At 43.1% G+C, this 18,648-nt stretch overlaps 4 non-coding genes and 2 pseudogenes across 4 annotated transcripts; 4 read left to right on the forward strand and 2 right to left on the reverse strand.

Annotated features, from left to right (window-relative positions):
- The first annotated feature begins 1,704 nt into the window (after nt 1-1,704).
- LOC140314912 (U2 spliceosomal RNA) lies at nt 1,705-1,894 on the forward strand. The gene has a single exon (XR_011917238.1). It is a non-coding gene; the product is annotated as a U2 spliceosomal RNA (small nuclear RNA).
- Nucleotides 1,895-2,305: 411 nt separating this feature from the next.
- LOC140314878 (U5 spliceosomal RNA) lies at nt 2,306-2,419 on the forward strand. Its single transcript, XR_011917206.1, has one exon. It is a non-coding gene; the product is annotated as a U5 spliceosomal RNA (small nuclear RNA).
- Nucleotides 2,420-2,694: 275 nt separating this feature from the next.
- LOC140314934 (U2 spliceosomal RNA) lies at nt 2,695-2,882 on the forward strand. Its single transcript, XR_011917258.1, has one exon. It is a non-coding gene; the product is annotated as a U2 spliceosomal RNA (small nuclear RNA).
- A 2,519-nt stretch (nt 2,883-5,401) lies between these two features.
- On the reverse strand, nt 5,402-5,569 carry LOC140314826 (U2 spliceosomal RNA; annotated as a pseudogene).
- A 298-nt stretch (nt 5,570-5,867) lies between these two features.
- On the reverse strand, nt 5,868-5,981 carry LOC140314873 (U5 spliceosomal RNA). Its single transcript, XR_011917202.1, has one exon. It is a non-coding gene; the product is annotated as a U5 spliceosomal RNA (small nuclear RNA).
- Nucleotides 5,982-18,210: 12,229 nt separating this feature from the next.
- On the forward strand, nt 18,211-18,387 carry LOC140314828 (U2 spliceosomal RNA; annotated as a pseudogene).
- The last annotated feature ends 261 nt before the right edge of the window (nt 18,388-18,648 follow it).

Here is an 18,648-nt window from a genome sequence, read left to right on the forward strand (position 1 = left end):
CATGGTGCAGTTATTTCCATTCTAGAAAATAAGAGTAATCACCACCATTCCTATAAATTCTGGATATTCTAACAATCTGAATCTTTTTTAAATGTTCGATGAAGCCCTTTGCTGTTCTGTTTAGAGACTCAGCTGATCATAAACCAAGTTTTGCTCTTGAACCAAGCTTCTAAACTCTTCACCTTTTTCATTTCTCAGTTAGTATTCACTTTAAAACTGATTAAAAGAAAAATTAAATGAATGCTTATCAACAAATGTGGGATCTAAACTCTAGTGCTTTCTCTAAAATAATTTCCTTTCTCAATTCAGAAATGTGTGTGTGTAAGTCACAACACCCGTGACACCAAAACGGCTTTCTTTTCTCTCTTTTCTCTACACTCTGCACTGTGAGCACACACACCAAATCAGAAAGGCTTTTTTCTCTCTTTTCTACATTATGGACTGTGGGGACACAAAACCGCTCTCTCTCTTTTTTTTTTTGATTGTGTACCAGGGCGTTGTCTCACGTATTAGATTATGCTTAAGATACGAATGGGTTTATCAGTCACATCAGAATCCATACATACTGATCCTCCCGTAATAAAATGGTCGGATCTTATCAAACACACTTTGTTTCTTGTGACAAGTCAGCGAAACAGCGTATACACGTCAAGACACTGAATCAAGTTTGCCACAAGAACTCATAAGTTTGGCAGTATTGCTCTGCCGTCAGCAATCATACACCCATTTTATTTTCATGAGACATGTGCAGGCACCTGTTCATCTACTGTTCTATCACTATGAATTAGTTTATCTATTATCAATAAGGATACTTCTACAACTACTATCAAAGTATGTCCGGACTTCTTATGTTGTCAGTTGCTATATATGAATAAGTGGGTTGCTACTGAAAAGCATTAAGCATGTCACACAGCCCAAACATATAACATTTCAGGACACACCACACAGTTAACAACCACAGTGAAGCGTGTCAAAGCCCAAACATGTAACATTCAACAGGACACTTACACAACACATTCAAATCAAACAGTCAGACAACATACAAGAACATATACCCCAGCCGGCATTGCTCCTTGCCTATTTTCCTACAACTCACTATGTGTGCGCACACCTTTATTCACAAACTCTTCAACTTATACTCTTTTACCGAAGCTGCTACAGCTCGATTGGCCAAATACCCTTAGATCCTATTTCGGTGAATTTGACATCTGCCTTGTATGTAACAGATTAGCGGTTTAGCAGTTTTAATTTAGTTTGAGTGAAGGAATTCATTTTATAGCAAAATCCGAAATCGTGAAGAACTCATGAAAGTAAGCTTATTCTCGGATTCCTGAAACTTTAGATTTGCTCTTTCTTTTACTGCAAAGTACAACGTTGAGCAGCACTAATGAGTTGTTTCTATTTTTGGCAGGCTTTACCTTTGCGGATGAAGCCCTTTCTGTCTGTGCAAAAGAAATCTTGTTACTGTGCAGAGTGACTTCTCTGAGTAGAGTCGCCTCACTTGTTGCGACTGTGCCGATGTTGCTTGAATGGTGCTCGCTGGAGCGTGTGGTAGTGTAAAGTTATACCATTTAAAAGGGCTGAAGAGTGCTCAGTGCAGCGGGTGGGCGGAGGTGCAAAGTGACACTATGGCCATAAAAAGAACACCGCTACAAGTGCGCATTGTGCCAGGAAGGGCCCTCGGACGTGAACCAGTGGACAGTTATCGCTTCTCGGCCTTTTGGCTAAGATCAAGTGTAGTATCTGTTCTTATCAGTTTAATGTCTGATATGTCCTCTATGCGAGACTACATATTAAATGGATTTGTATCAATAGGAGTTGAAAAAGGAGCTTGCTCCGTTCACTCCAAGCATCGACCCGGTACTGCAGTGCCGCTGGGAACGGTGCGCTCTCCTCTGCTCTTGTGAAAAAGCAAACAGCGGTGCAGGATGGAAGTTTCAGGGAGCCTAAGATGAAACTTTCTTTTAATCTGCTGATAAAAGAGAGTGAATGCGAAGCAGACTTAAACACGGTTCTGGGAGCGAGCCGAGTGCGGGCTAACTGGGAGAATTGCTTGAAAGAAACGCGACACCGAATGAGCAGTCAGATCAAAGCCTCAACACGGTGTTCCCGTGTTGTTTGTGGCTGCCTTGTCTTTTGCACAGAGTAAAAGACAAGGCCGCCATCGAATATGGCCCGATTGTTCCTACTTGGTCAGCCGAGGAGCAAGGGGGGGGAGCAAGCGTCTCAACCAAGCAAAGCTCACCATGGGGAAGGTGGCTATGCCAACTAGCCTGATGCCCTGCTCCCGCAGTGATGGATAATCATACACTGGTTTCTCTTCATAATGTACAAGTCTTTCGCCTTTTACTAAAGACTTCCGTGTAGAGCAGCACTAATGAATTGTTTCTATTTTTGGCAGGCTTTACCTTTGCGGGTGAAGCCCTTTCTGTCTGTGCAAAAGAAATCTTGTTACTGTGCAGAGTGACTTCTCTGAGTAGAGTCGCCTCACTTGTTGCGACTGTGCCGATGTTGCTTGAATGGTGCTCGCTGGAGCGTGCGGTAGTGTAAAGTTATACCATTTAAAAGGGCTGAAGAGTGCTCAGTGCAGCGGGTGGGCGGAGGTGCAAAGTGACACTATGGCCATAAAACGAACACCGCTACAAGTGCGCATTGTGCCAGGAAGGGCCCTCGGACGTGAACCAGTGGACAGTTATCGCTTCTCGGCATTTTGGCTAAGATCAAGTGTAGTATCTGTACTTATCAGTTTAATATGTTATATGTCTATGCAAGGACTACATATTAAATGGATTTTTATCAATAGGAGTTGAAAAAGGAGCTTGCTCCGTTCACTCCAAGCATCGACCCGGTACTGCAGTGCCGCTGGGAACGGTGCGCTCTCATCTGCTCTTGTGAAAAAGCAAACAGCGGTGCAGGATGGAAGTTTCTTTAATCTGCTGAGAAAAGAGAGTGAATGCGAAGCAGACTTTAACACGGCTCTGGGAGCGAGCCGAGTGCGGGCTAACCAGGAGAATTGCTTGAAAGAAACGCGACACCGAATGAGCGGTCAGAACAAAGCCTCAATACGGTGTTCCTGTGGTGTTTTTATAAAATGCGGTGTAAAAAAAGGTGTGAATGCCCCATAGAAAACTAAAAGGTGGAGCGGAAGTGTTCGGCTGCAAGAAGGTGTGAATGTCCGACTATATTTGGTGAAAAGCAGGTGAAGCAAGGTCTGAATGCCCAACCTTACATCATCAAAAGCGAGATCAGAGGTTTTTGGCTGCAAGAAGGCCATAGTTTGCCAAAAGCGGGTAAGGTGCGAATGATCGGCTAAATATCAACAAAAGTGGGGGCGGAGGTCTTCGGATGCAAGTGGGTGTGAATATCCCACCATACAAGTATGGTGGAGAGGAAGCTGTGAATGGCCGACCATAGTTTGCAAAAAGCGGGTGAGAAAAGGTGCGAATGTCCAACCATACATGATCAAAACAGGGAGCGGAGGTGTTTGGCTGCGACAAGGTGTGAATGTCCACCCATAATTAATGAAAAGCGGGCAACAAGTAGGTTCGAATGCCCAACCATACATCATCAAAAGCAGGAGTGGATGTGTTCGGCTACAAGAAGGTTTGAATGTCCGAGCATAGTTTGTAAAAAGCGGGTAAGAAAAGGTTCGAATGCCCGAACATACACCATCAAAAGAGGGAGCGGAGGTGTTCCGCTGTAAGACGGTGTGAATGTCCGACCATAGTTGGTAAAAAGTGGGTATGAAAAGGTTCGAATGCCCAAATTCGGCTGCAAAAAGGTGTGAATGTTCGACTAAATTTTGTAAAAAGCGGGTAAGACAAGGTGCGAATGCCTGACAATCTATGATCAAAAGCGGGAGCGGAGGTGTTCAGCTGCAAGAAGGTCTAAATGTCCATTTTTAATTAATAGAAAACATGAAAGAAAATTTTCGAAAATCAATCCGCACATGATCATAAGTGGGAGAGGAGGTGTTCAGCTGCAAGAAGGTGTGAATGTCCTACCATAATTGCTGAAAAATGTGTTAGAAACGGTAAGAATGCCGGAATATACATCATCAAAAGAGGTGGTGTTCGGCTGCAAGTAGGTGTGAATGTCTGAGTAAAGTTCAAATATATTAACAAAAGCGGGAGGAGAGGTCTTCGGATGAGTGGTTGAGAATTTCCAACCATAATCTATAAAATGCGGTGAAAAAAAAGGTGTGATAGATACCTAAAAGGTGGAGCGGAAGTGTTCGGCTGCAAGAAGGTGTGAATGTTATATATATAGTTGGTGAAAAGCAGGAAAAGCAAGGTCTGAATGCCCAATCTTACATCATCAAAAGCGAGATCAGAGGTGTTTGGCGGCAAGAAAACGGGTAAGGTGTGAATGATCGACTAAATATCAACAAAAGTGGGGGCGGAGGTCTTCGGATGCAAGTGGGTGTGAATATCCCACCATACAAGTATGGTGGAGAGGAAGCTGTGAATGGCCGACCATAGTTTGCAAAAAGCGGGTGAGAAAAGGTGCGAATGTCCAACCATACATGATCAAAACAGGGAGCGGAGGTGTTTGGCTGCGACAAGGTGTGAATGTCCACCCATAATTAATGAAAAGCGGGCAACAAGTAGGTTCGAATGCCCAACCATACATCAACAAAAGCAGGAGTGGATGTGTTTGGCTACAAGAAGGTTTGAATGTCCGAGCATAGTTTGTAAAAAGCGGGTAAGAAAAGGTGCGAATGCCCGACAAAGTATGATCAAAAGAGGGAGTGGAGGTTTTCGGCTACAAGAAGGTTTGAATGTACGACCATAGTTTGTAAAAAGCGGGTAAGAAAAGGTGCGAATGCCCGAACATACACCATCAAAAGAGGGAGCGGAGGTGTTCCGCTGAAAGACGGTGTGAATGTCCGACCATAGTTGGTAAAAAACGGGTAAGAAAAGGTTCGAATGCCCGATTATATACCATCAAAAGCGGAAGCGGAGGTGTTCGGCTGTAAGAAGTTGTGAACGTCCGACCAAAGTTTGTAAAAAGCAGTTAAGAAAAGGTTCGAATATCCAACCAAACATAATAAAAAGTGGGAGCAGAGCTGTTCGACTGCAAGTAGGTGTGAATGTCCAGCCATAATTCCTGAAAAATGGGTAAGAAAAGGTGCGAATGCCCAACCATACATCATCAAAAGAAGAAGTGGATGTGTTCTGCTACAAGAAGGTTTGAATGTCCGACCATAGTTTGTAAAAAGTGGGTAAGAAAAAGTTCGAATGCCCGAACATACACCATCAAAAGAGGGAGCGGAGGTGTTCCGCTGTAAGACGGTGTGAATGTCCGACCATAATTGGTAAAAAGCGGGTAAGAAAAGGTTAAAATACCCGACTGTACACAATCAATAGCGGGAGCGGAGTTGTTCAGCTACAAGAAGGTGTGAAAGTCCGACCATGGTTTGTAAAACGCGGGTAAGACAAGGTGCGAATGTCCGGACTCCTATTGATAAAAATCCATTTAATATGTAGTCCTTGCATAGACATATCACATATTAAACTGCTAAGAACAGATACTACACTTGATCTTAGCCAAAAGGCCGAGAAGCGATATCTGTCCACTGGTTCACGTCCGAGGGCCCTTCCTGGCACAATGCGCACTTGTAGCGGTGTTCTTTTTATGGCCATAGTGTCACTTTGCACCTCCGCCCACCCGCTGCACTGAGCACTCTTCAGCCCTTTTAAATGGTATAACTTTACACTACCACACGCTCCAGCGAGCACCATTCAAGCAACAACTTTGCACTCCAGCTTCGAACATCGGCACAGTCGCAACAAGTAAGGCGACTCTACTCAGAGAAGTCACTCTGCACAGTAACAAGATTTCTTTTGCACAGACAGAAAGATCTTCACCCGCAAAGTTAAAGCCTGCCAAAAATAGAAACAACTCATTAGTGCTGCTCTCCACGGAAGTCTTTAGCAAAAGGCGAAAGACTTGTACATTATGAAGAGAAACCAGTGTATGATTATCCATCACTGCAGGAGCAGGGCATCAGGCTAGTTGGCATAGCTTGGTTGAGACGCTTGCTCCCCCCCCTTGCTCCTCGGCTGACCAAGTAGGAACAATCGGGCCCTATTCGATGGCTGCCTTGTCTTTTACTCTGTGCAAAAGACAAGGCAGCAACAAAAACACCACGAGAATCCCGTATTGAGGCTTTGTTCTGACCGCTCATTCGGGGTCGCGTTTCTTTCAAGCAATTCTCCTGGTTAGCCCACACTCGGCTCGCTCCCATAGCCGTGTTAAAGTCTACTTCGCATTCACTCTCTTTTCTCAGCAGACTCTTGGGATTTTATCTATAAAATGAATTCCTTCACTCAAACTATGTGAAAACTGCTTTGTCCTTAATATTTACCATGTCTAGAAAGATTTAAACAAAAAAAACAACGTTGTACTTTGCAGTAAAAGAAAGAGCAAATCTAAAGTTTCAGGAATCCGAGAATAAGCTTACTTTCATGAGTTCTTCACGATTTCGGATTTTGCTATAAAATGAATTCCTTCACTCAAACTAAATTAAAACTGCTAAACCGCTAATCTGTTATATGTAAGGCAGATGTCAAATTCACCGAAATAGGATCAAAGGGTATTCGGCCAATCGAGCTGTAGCAGCTTCGGTAAAAGAGTATAAGTTGAAGAGTTTGTGAATAAAGGTGTGCGCACACATAGTGTGCTGTACGAAAATAGGCAGGGAGCAATGCCGGCTGGGGTATATGTTCTTGTATGTTGTCTGACTGTTTGATTTGAATGTGTTGTGTAAGTGTCCTGTTGAATGTTACATGTTTGGGCTTTGACACGCTTCACTGTGGTTGTTAACTGTGTGGTGTGTCCTGAAATGTTATATGTTTGGGCTGTGTGACATGCTTAATGCTTGTCAGTAGCTACCCACTTATTCATATATAGCAACTGACAACATAAGAAGTCCGGACATACTTTGATAGTAGTTGTAGAAGTATCCTTATTGATAATAGATCACTAATTCATAGTGATAGAACAGTAGATGAACAGGTGCTTGCACATGTCTCACGAAAATAAAATGGGTGTATGATTGCTGACGGCAGAGCAATACTGCCAAACTTATGAGTTCTTGTGGCAAACTTGATTCAGTGTCTTGACGTGTATACGCTGTTTCGCTGACTTGATTGTCACAAGAAACAAAGTGTGTTTGATAAGATCCGACCATTTTATTACGGGAGGATCAGTATGTATGGATTCTGATGTGACTGATAAACCCATTCGTATCTTAAGCATAATCTAATACGTGAGACAACGCCCTGGCAGACGATAAAAAAAAAAAAAGAGAGAGAGCGGTTTTGTGTCCCCACAGTCCATAATGTAGAAAAGAGAGAAAAAAGCCTTTCTGATTTGGTGTGTGTGCTCATAGTGCAGAGTGTAGAGAAAAGAAAGCCGTTTTGGTGTCACGGGTGTTGTGACTTACACACACACATTTCTAAATTGAGAAAGGAAATTATTTTAGAGGAAGCAGTAGAGTTTAGATCCCACATTTGTTGATAGGCATTCATTTATTTCTTCACTTCTGATGAAGTTTCAACAATAAACAACAAACTTTGTATTATGAGAAAGAACCAGACTCATTCTTCAGGAATCCGAAAATAAGCTCTATTTTATGAGTTATGCACGAATTCGGATTCTCCTATAAAACGAATTCATTAACTCAAACCAAGTTAAGACTGCTTTGTCCTTCATATTTATTCATGTCTAATCAAGTTTCAACGATAAACAACGTTGTACTTTGTAGAATGAGAAAGAACTTCTTCAGCAATAAGCATCTCTCGACATATGACGAAATACAGATTTTGCTATAAAATTAATTCCTTCTATCAGCCTGACTTAAAACTGTTTGTCCTCCTTATTTATCCACTTCAAATCAAGTTTCAACAATTAAAAAAAAATTGTAGTTTGAGAAAGAACAACTTAATCTTCAGCAATCAGTATAAAAAGAAGTGCAAATGCCAACCATACATACCTAAAAGGTGGAGCGGAAGTATTCAGCTGCAAGTAGGTGTGAATGTTCGACCATAATTTGTAAAAAGCGGGTAAGAAAAGGTTCGAATGCCCGACTATATATTAACAAAAGCGGGAGGAGAGGTCTTCGGATGAGAGTGGGTGAGAATTTCCAACCATAATCTATAAAATACGGTGAAAGAAAATATGTGAATGCCTCATAGAACACTAAAAGCGGAAGTGTTCGGCTGCAAGAAGGTGTGAATGTCCGTCTATATTTGGTGAAAAGCAGGTGAAGCAAGGTCTGAATGCCCAACCTTACATCATCAAAAGCGAGATCAGAGGTGTTTGGCTGCAAGAAGGCCATAGTTTGCCAAAAGCGGGTAAGGTGCGAATGTCCGACTAAATATCAACAAAATTTGGGGCGGAGGTCTTCGGATGCAAGTGGGTGTGAATGTCCGACTATATTTGGTGAAAAGCAGGTGAAGCAAGGTCTGAATGCCCAACCTTACATCATCAAAAGCGAGATCAGAGGTGTTTGGCTGCAAGAAGGCCATAGTTTGCCAAAAGCGGGTAAGGTGCGAATGACCGACTAAATATCAACAAAAGTGGGGGCGGAGGTCTTCGGATGCAAGTGGGTGTGAATATCCCACCATACAAGTATGGTGGAGAGGAAGCTGTGAATGGCCGACCATAGTAAAAGGCGGGTGAGAGAAGGTGCGAATGTCAAACCATACATAATCAAAACAGGGAGCGGAGGTGTTCTGCTGTAAGAAGGTGTGAATGTCCAACCATAGTTGGTAAAAAGCGGGTAAGAAAAGGTTAAAATACCCGACTGTACACAATCAATAGCGGGAGCGGAGTTGTTCGGCTACTAAAAGGTGTGAAAGTCCGACCATGGTTTGTAAAAAGCGGGTACAAAAAGGTGCGAATGCCCGACAATGTATGATCAAAAGAGGGAGTGGAAGTTTTCGGCTGCAAGAAGGTCTGAATGTCCAACCATAATTTGTAAAAACCGGGGAAGAAAAGGCTCGAAAGCCCGACTATACACCATCAAAAGTGGGAGCGGAGGTGTTCAGCTGCAAGACGGTCTGAATGTCCATCAATAATTGCTAGAAAACATGAAAGAAAATTTTCAAATATCAAACTGCACATGATCATAAGCGGGAGAGGAGGTGTTCAGCTGCAAGAAGGTGTGAATGTCTACCCATAATTACTGAAAAATGGATAAGAAAACGTGCGAATGTCAAACCATACATAATCAAAACAGGGAGCAGAGGTGTTCTGCTGTAAGAAGGTGTGAATGTCCAACCATAGTTGGTAAAAAGCGGGTAAGAAAAGGTTCGAATATCTAACCAAACATAATCAAAAGCGGGAGCAGAGCTGTTCGACTGGAAGTAGGTGTGAATGTCAGATCATAATTTGCAAAAAGCTGATGAGAAAGGGTGAGAATGCCCGACTATACACCATCAAATGCGGTAGCGGAGTTGTTCGGCTGTGAGTAGGTGTGAATCTCCAACCATAATTGCTGAAAAATGTGTTAGAAAAGGTAAAAGTGCCGGTCCATACATCATCAAAATCGGGAGAGGTGGTGTTCAGCTGCAAGAAGGTCTAAATGTCCATCAATAATTGCTAGAAAACATGAAAGAAAATTTTCGAAAATCAAACCACACATGATCATAAGTGGGAGGGGAGGTGTTCAGCTGCAAGAAGGTGTGAATGTCCACCCATAATACCTGAAAAATGGGTAAAAAAAAGGTGCGAATGCCCAACCATACATCATCAAAAGCAGGAGTGCATGTGTTCGGCTACAAGAAGGTGTGAACGTCCAACCAAAGTTTGTAAAAAGCAGTTAAGAAAAGGTTCGAATATCCAACCATACATAATCAAAAGCGGGAGCAGAGCTGTTCGACTGCAAGTAGGTGTGAATGTCAGATCATAATTTGCAAAAAGCTGATGAGAAAGGGTGAGAATGCCCGACTATACACCATCAAATGCGGTAGCGGAGTTGTTCGGCTGTGAGTAGGTGTGAATCTCCGACCATAATTGCTGAAAAATGTGTTACAAAAGGTAAAAATGCCGGTCCATACATAATCAAAATCGGGAGAGGTGGTGTTCAGCTGCAAGAAGGTCTAAATGTCCATCAATAATTGCTAGAAAACATGAAAGAAAATTTTCGAAAATCAAACCACACATGATCATAAGTGGGAGAGGAGGTGTTCAGCTGCAAGAAGGTGTGAATGTCCACCCATAATACCTGAAAAATGGGTAAAAAAAAGGTGCGAATGCCCAACCATACATCATCAAAAGCAGGAGTGCATGTGTTCGGCTACAAGAAGGTGTGAACATCCAACCAAAGTTTGTAAAAAGCAGTTAAGAAAAGGTTCGAATATCCAACCATACATAATCAAAAGCGGGAGCAGAGCTGTTCGACTGCAAGTAGGTGTGAATGTCAGATCATAATTTGCCAAAAGCTTATGAGAAAGGGTGAGAATGCCCGACTATACACCATCAAATGCGGTAGCGGAGTTGTTCGGCTGTGAGTAGGTGTGAATCTCCGACCATAATTGCTGGAAAATGTGTTAGAAAAGGTAAGAATGCCGGTCCATACATCATCAAAAGCGAGAGAGGTTGTGTTCGGCTGCAAGTAGGTGTGAATGTCCAGCCATAATTACTCACAAACGGGTAAGAAAAGGTAGTATTGCCAAACCATATATGATCAAAACAGGGAGCGGAGGTGGTTCAGCTGCAAGAAGGTTTGAATGTCCGACTAAAGTTCAAATATATTAACAAAAGTGGGAGGAGAGGTCTTCGGATGAGAGTGGTTGAAAATTTCCAACCATAATGTATAAAATGCGGTGAAAAAAAGGTGTGATAGAACACTAAAAGGTGGAGCGGAAGTGTTCGGCTGCAAGAAGGTGTGACTGTCCGACTATATTTGGTGAAAAGCAGGTGAAGCAAGGTCTGAATGCCCAACCTTACATCATCAAAAGCGAGATCAGAGGTGTTTGGCTGCAAGAAGGCCATAGTTTGCCAAAAGCGGGTAAGGTGCGAATGTCCGACTAAATATCAACAAAATTTGGGGCGGAGGTCTTCGGATGCAAGTTGGTGTGAATGTCCGACTATATTTGGTGAAAAGCAGGTGAAGCAAGGTCTGAATGCCCAACCTTACATCATCAAAAGCGAGATCAGAGGTGTTTGGCTGCAAGAAGGCCATAGTTTGCCAAAAGCGGGTAAGGTGCGAATGACCGACTAAATATCAACAAAAGTGGGGGCGGAGGTCTTCGGATGCAGGTGGGTGTGAATATCCCACCATACAAGTATGGTGGAGAGGAAGCTGTGAATGGCCGACCATAGTAAAAGGCGGGTGAGAGAAGGTGCGAATGTCAAACCATACATAATCAAAACAGGGAGCGGAGGTGTTCTGCTGTAAGAAGGTGTGAATGTCCAACCATAGTTGGTAAAAAGCGGGTAAGAAAAGGTTAAAATACCCGACTGTACACAATCAATAGCGGGAGCGGAGTTGTTCGGCTACTAAAAGGTGTGAAAGTCCGACCATGGTTTGTAAAAAGCGGGTAAGAAAAGGTGCGAATGCCCGACAATGTATGATCAAAAGAGGGAGTGGAGGTTTTCGGCTGCAAGAAGGTCTGAATGTCCAACCATAATTTGTAAAAACCGGGGAAGAAAAGGCTCGAAAGCCCGACTATACACCATCAAAAGTGGGAGCGGAGGTGTTCAGCTGCAAGACGGTCTGAATGTCCATCAATAATTGCTAGAAAACATGAAAGAAAATTTTCGAATATCAAACTGCACATGATCATAAGCGGGAGAGGAGGTGTTCAGCTGCAAGAAGGTGTGAATGTCTACCCATAATTACTGAAAAATGGGTAAGAAAAGGTGCGAATGCCTAACCATACATCATCAAAAGAGGGAGCGGAGGTGTTCCGCTGTAAGACGGTGTGAATGTCCGACCATAGATGGTAAAAAGCGGGTAAGAAAAGGTTAAATTACCCGACTGTACACAATCAAAAGAGGGAGCGGAGTTGTTCAGCTAAGAGAAGGTGTGAAAGTCCGACCTTGGTTTGTAAAAAGCGGGTAAGAAAAGGTTCGTATGCCCGAATATACACCATCAAAAGCGGGAGCGGAGGTGTTCGGCTGCAAGATATTGTGAACGTCCGACCAAAGTTTGTAAAAAGCAGTTAAGAAAAGGTTCGAATATCTAACCAAACATAATCAAAAGCGGGAGCAGAGCTGTTCGACTGGAAGTAGGTGTGAATGTCAGATCATAATTTGCAAAAAGCTGATGAGAAAGGGTGAGAATGCCCGACTATACACCATCAAATGCGGTAGCGGAGTTGTTCGGCTGTGAGTAGGTGTGAATCTCCAACCATAATTGCTGAAAAATGTGTTAGAAAAGGTAAAAATGCCGGTCCATACATCATCAAAATCGGGAGAGGTGGTGTTCAGCTGCAAGAAGGTCTAAATGTCCATCAATAATTGCTAGAAAACACGAAAGAAAATTTTCGAAAATCAAACCACACATGATCATAAGTGGGAGGGGAGGTGTCCAGCTGCAAGAAGGTGTGAATGTCCACCCATAATACCTGAAAAATGGGTAAAAAAAAGGTGCGAATGCCCAACCATACATCATCAAAAGCAGGAGTGCATGTGTTCGGCTACAAGAAGGTGTGAACGTCCAACCAAAGTTTGTAAAAAGCAGTTAAGAAAAGGTTCGAATATCCAACCAAACATAATCAAAAGCGGGAGCAGAGCTGTTCGACTGCAAGTAGGTGTGAATGTCAGATCATAATTTGCAAAAAGCTGATGAGAAAGCGTGAAAATGCCCGACTATACACCATCAAATGCGGTAGCGGAGTTGTTCAGCTGTGAGTAGGTGTGAATCTCCGACCATAATTGCTGAAAAATGTGTTAGAAAAGGTAAGAATGCCGGTCCATACATCATCAAAAGCGAGAGAGGTTGTGTTCGGCTGCAAGTAGGTGTGACTGTTCGACTAAAGTTTGTAAAAAGTGGGTAAGACAAGGTGCGAATGCCTGACAATGTATGATCAAAAGCGGGAGCGGAGGTGTTCAGCTGCAAGAAGGTCTACATGTCCATCAATAATTGCTAGAAAACATGAAAGAAACTTTTCGAAAATAAAACCACACATGATCATAAGTGGGATAGGAGGTGTTCAGCTGCAAGGTGTGAATGTCCACCAATAATTCCTGAAAAATGGGCAAAAAAAAGGTGTGAATGCCCAACCATACATCATCAAAAGCAGGAGTGGAAGTGTTCGGCTGTTTACTAGGATTCAATGAAAACTAAAAGGTGGAGCGGAAGTGTTCGGCTGCAAGAAGGTGTGAATGTCCGACTATATTTGGTGAAAAGCAGGTGAAGCAAGGTCTGAATGCCCAACCTTACATCATCAAAAGCGAGATCAGAGGTTTTTGGCTGCAAGAAGGCCATAGTTTGCCAAAAGTGGGTAAGGTGCGAATGACCGACTAAATATCAACAAAAGTGGGGGCGGAGGTCTTCGGATGCAAGTGGGTGTGAATATCCCACCATAGAAGTATGGTGGAGAGGAAGCTGTGAATGGCCGACCATAGTTTGCAAAAAGCGGGTGAGAAAAGGTGCGAATGTCCAAGTTCGGCTGAAAAAAACTGTGTTCGGCTGCAAAAAGGTGTGAATGTTTGACTAAAGTTTGTAAGACAAGGTTCGAATGCCTGACAATGTATGATCAAAAGCGGGAGCGGAGGTGTTCAGCTGCAAGAAGGTCTAAATGTCCATCATTAATTGCTAGAAAACATGAAAGAAAATTTTCGAAAATCAATCTGCACATGATCATAAGTGGGAGAGGAGGTGTTCAGCTGCAAGAAGGTGTGAATGTCCTACCATAATTGCTGAAAAATGTGTTAGAAACGGTAAGAATGCCGGACCATACATCATCAAAAGCTAGAGAGGTGGTGTTCGGCTGCAAGTAGGTGTGAATGTCTGACTAAAGTTCAAATATATTAACAAAAGCGGGAGGAGAGGTCTTCGGATGAGTGGTTGAGAATTTCCAACCATAATCTATAAAATGCGGTGAAAAAAAAGGTGTGATAGAAACCTAAAAGGTGGAGCGGAAGTGTTCGGCTGCAAGAAGGTGTGAATGTCCGTCTATAGTTGGTGAAAAGCAGGAAAAGCAAGGTCTGAATGCCCAATCTTACATCATCAAAAGCGAGATCAGAGGTGTTTGGCTGCAAGAAAACGGGTAAGGTGTGAACGACCGACTAAATATCAACAAAAGTGGGGGCGGAGGTCTTCGGATGCAAGTGGGTGTGAATATCCCACCATACAAGTATGGTGGAGAGGAAGCTGTGAATGTCCGACCATGGTTTGTAAAACGCGGGTAAGACAAGGTGCGAATGTCCGACAATGTATGATCAAAAGAGGGAGCGGAGGTGTTCGGCTGCAAGGTCTGAATTTCCAACCATAATTTGTAAACACCGTTGAAGAAAAGCCTCGAAAGCCCGACTATACACCATCAAAAGCGGGAGCAGAGGTGTTCAGCTGCAAGAAGGTCTGAATGTCCACCAATAATTACTGAAAAATGGGTAAGAAGAGGTGTGAAAGCCCAACTATACATCATCAAAAGCAGAAGTGGATGTGTTCGGACACAAGAAGGTTTGAATGTCCGACCATAGTTTGTAAAAGGCGGGTAAGAAAAGGTTTGAATGCCCGAAAATACACCATCAAAAGAGGGAGCGGAGGTGTTCCGCTGTAAGATGGTGCGAATGTCCGACCATAGTTGGTAAAAAGCGGGTAAGAAAAGGTTCGAATGCCCGAATATATACCATCATAAGCGGAAGCGGAGGTGTTCGGCTGCAAGAAGGTGTGAACGTCCGACCAAAGTTTGTAAAAAGCAGTTAAGAAAAGGTTCGAATATCCAACCAAACATAATCAAAAGTGGGAGCAGAGCTGTTCGACTGCAAGTAGGTGTGAATTTCCACCCATAATTCCTGAAAAATGGGTAAGAAAAGGTGCGAATGCCCAACCATACATCATCAAAAGAAGAAGTGGATGTGTTCTGCTACAAGAAGGTTTGAATGTCCGACCATAGCTTGTAAAAAGTGGGTAAGAAAAAGTTCGAATGCTCGAACATACACCATCAAAATTGGGAGCGGAGGTGTTCCGCTGTAAGACGGTGTGAATGTCCGACCATAATTGGTAAAAAGCGGGTAAGAAAAGGTTAAAATACCCGACTGTACACAATCAATAGCGGGAGCGGAGTTGTTCGGCTACAAGAAGGTGTGAAAGTCCGACCATGGTTTGTAAAACGCGGGTAAGACAAGGTGCGAATGCCCGACAATGTATGATCAAAAGAGGGAGCGGAGGTGTTCGGCTGCAAGGTCTGAATTTCCAACCATAATTTGTAAACACCGTTGAAGAAAAGCCTCGAAAGCCCGACTATACACCATCAAAAGCGGGAGCAGAGGTGTTCAGCTGCAAGAAGGTCTGAATGTCCACCAATAATTACTGAAAAATGGGTAAGAAAAGGTGTGAATGCCCAACTATACATCATCAAAAGCAGAAGTGGATGTGTTCGGCCACAAGAAGGTTTGAATGTCCGACCATAGTTTGTAAAAGGTGGGTAAGAAAAGGTTTGAATGCCCGAACATACACAATCAAAAGAGGGAGCGGAGGTGTTTCGCTGCAAGAAGGTGTGAATGTCCGAGCATAGTTTGTAAAAAGTGGGTAAGAAAAGGTTCGAATGCCCGAACATACACCATCAAAAGAGGGAGCGGAGGTGTTCCGCTGTAAGAAGGTGTGAATGTCCAACCATAGTTGGTAAAAAGCGGGTAAGAAAAGGTTAAAATACCCGACTCTACACAATCAATAGCGGGAGCGGAGTTGTTCGGCTAAAAGAAGGTGTGAAAGTCCGACCATGGTTTGTAAAAAGCGGGTAAGAAAAGGTTCGAATGCAAAAATATACACCATCAAAAGCGGAAGCTGAGGTGTTCGGCTGCAAGTAGGTCTGAATGTCCACCCATAATTAATGAAAAGCGGGCAACAAGTAGGTTCGAATGCCCAACCATACATCAACAAAAGCAGGAGTGGATGTGTTTGGCTACAAGAAGGTTTGAATGTCCGAGCATTGTTTGTAGAAAGCGGGTAAGAAAAGGTGCGAATGCCCGACAATGTATGATCAAAAGAGGGAGTGGAGGTTTTCGGCTACAAGAAGGTTTGAATGTCCAACCATAGTTTGTAAAAAGCGGGTAAGAAAAGGTGCGAATGCCCGAAAATACACCATCAAAAGAGGGAGCGGAGGTGTTACACTTGAAAGACGGTGTGAATGTCCGACCATAGTTGGTAAAAAGTGGGTAAGAAAAGGTTCGAATGCCCGAATATATACCATCAAAAGCGGAAACGGAGGTGTTCGGCTGCAAGAAGGTGTGAACGTCCGACAAAAGTTTGTAAAAAGCAGTTAAGAAAAGGTTCGAATATCCAACCAAACATAATCAAAAGTGGGAGCAGAGCTGTTCGACTGCAAATAGGTGTGAATGTCCACCCATAATTCCTGAAAAATGGGTAAGAAAAGGTGCGAATGCCCAACCATACATCATCAAAAGAAGAAGTGGATGTGTTCTGCTACAAGAAGGTTTGAATGTCCGACCATAGTTTGTAAAAAGTGGGTAAGAAAAAGTTCGAATGCCCGAACATACACCATCAAAAGAGGGAGCGGAGGTGTTCCGCTGTAAGACGGTGTGAAAGTCCGACCATAATTGGTAAAAAGCGGGTAAGAAAAGGTTAAAATACCCGACTGTACACAATCAATAGCGGGAGCGGAGTTGTTCGGCTACAAGAAGGTGTGAAAGTCCGACCATGGTTTGTAAAACGCGGGTAAGACAAGGTGCGAATGCCCGACAATGTATGATCAAAAGAGGGAGCGGAGGTGTTCGGCTGCAAGGTCTGAATTTCCAACCATAATTTGTAAACACCGTTGAAGAAAAGCCTCGAAAGCCCGACTATACACCATCAAAAGCGGGAGCAGAGGGGTTCAGCTGCAAGAAGGTCTGAATGTCCACCAATAATTACTGAAAAATGGGTAAGAAAAGGTGTGAATGCCCAACTATACATCATCAAAAGCAGAAGTGGATGTGTTCGGCCACAAGGTTTGAATGTCCGACCATAGTTTGTAAAAAGCGGGTAAGAAAAGGTTCGAATGCCCGAACATACAAAATCAAAAGAGGGAGCGGAGGGGTTTCGCTGCAAGAAGGTGTGAATGTCCGAGCATAGTTTGTAAAAAGTGGGTAAGAAAAGGTTCGAATGCCAAAATATACACCATCAAAAACGGAAGCCGAGGTGTTCGGCTGCAAGTAGGTGTGAATGTCAGATCATAATTTGCAAAAAGCTGATGAGAAAGGTGTGAATGACCGACAATAATTATCTAGTTTAATGGATTGGTTTAGACATTTATAACAGCATTTTAAGAACAAAGAGAGAAACAAAAAGGGACAACGCTTCATGGTGGAAGGTGATGTATAAATAACTGTGTATATGATGAAGGAGAGACCATTTGAGCAGCACAGCCATTTCGCAGCACAGGGACAGCAGTCCAAGTTAAAAGATCTCCCATGTGGTATCACCTGTCACACTGTGTCAAGGCATCAAAAGAAGAAAAAATCACCAAACTCAAGGACAAAGAGACGAAGACTCCGGTGAACGAAGAGAGAGGACTTACAAACCAGAAATACAAAAGGATGCTCGATATCAAGATCCAGAAGAAGAGGCTAACAATGCCACGAACACTTACGATACTGGGAATGATGCCAGCAATGAACAGAGAAGAAGATTCAGTGTCATCAATCTGCAACACGTGCCTCTAATGAGGGGGTGAATATAGAATCCTCAACGATTACAACGTCTCTGGGAACTGTGACAACAACAAGGTTTAAACCATTTTGATATATATTGTAACCTATTGGCTAAGGAATAGTGCTGAAAATGAGGTAAATCTAATCCACCACTGTCCTTGGTCTTCTGTAGGGTTTTTAAACTAATACGTGGTGGTTTGTTTTTCCACAGAAATTTGGAAATGCATGAATCTAGTGACTTAAACCATGTAGCAGATGGTTTTATGGGGATCATTGAGAACAAATAGTTAACTTTTGGTAGTATCATCATTTTAATGGTTGTAACTCTCCCCATAAGTGATATAGGTAAGGACTTCCAACGAGAGAGATCGTCCTCTACTCTCTTTACTAATTGCACATAATCCATCTGTACTTATCAGTTTAATATGTGATATGTCTATGCAAGGACTACATATTAAATGGATTTTTATCAATAGGAGTTGAAAAAGGAGCTTGCTCCGTTCACTCCAAGCATCGACCCGGTACTGCAGTGCCGCTGGGAACGGTGCGCTCTCCTCTGCTCTTGTGAAAAAGCTAACAGCGGTGCAGGATGGAAGTTTCTTTTAGTCTGCTGAGAAAAGAGAGTGAATGCGAAGTAGACTTTAACACGGCTCTGGGAGCTAACCAGGAGAAATGCTTGAAAGAAACGCGACACCGAATGAGCGGTCAGAACAAAGCCTCAATACGGTGTTCCTGTGGTGTTTTTATAAAATGCGGTGAAAATAAAGGTGTGAATGCCCCATAGAAAACTAAAAGGTGGAGCGGAAGTGTTCGGCT

This window comes from Leuresthes tenuis, unplaced genomic scaffold (genome assembly GCF_036924035.1).
Source record: "Leuresthes tenuis unplaced genomic scaffold, fLeuTen1.0.hap1 SCAF_9, whole genome shotgun sequence".
In the NCBI taxonomy this organism is placed as follows: domain Eukaryota; kingdom Metazoa; phylum Chordata; class Actinopteri; order Atheriniformes; family Atherinopsidae; genus Leuresthes; species Leuresthes tenuis.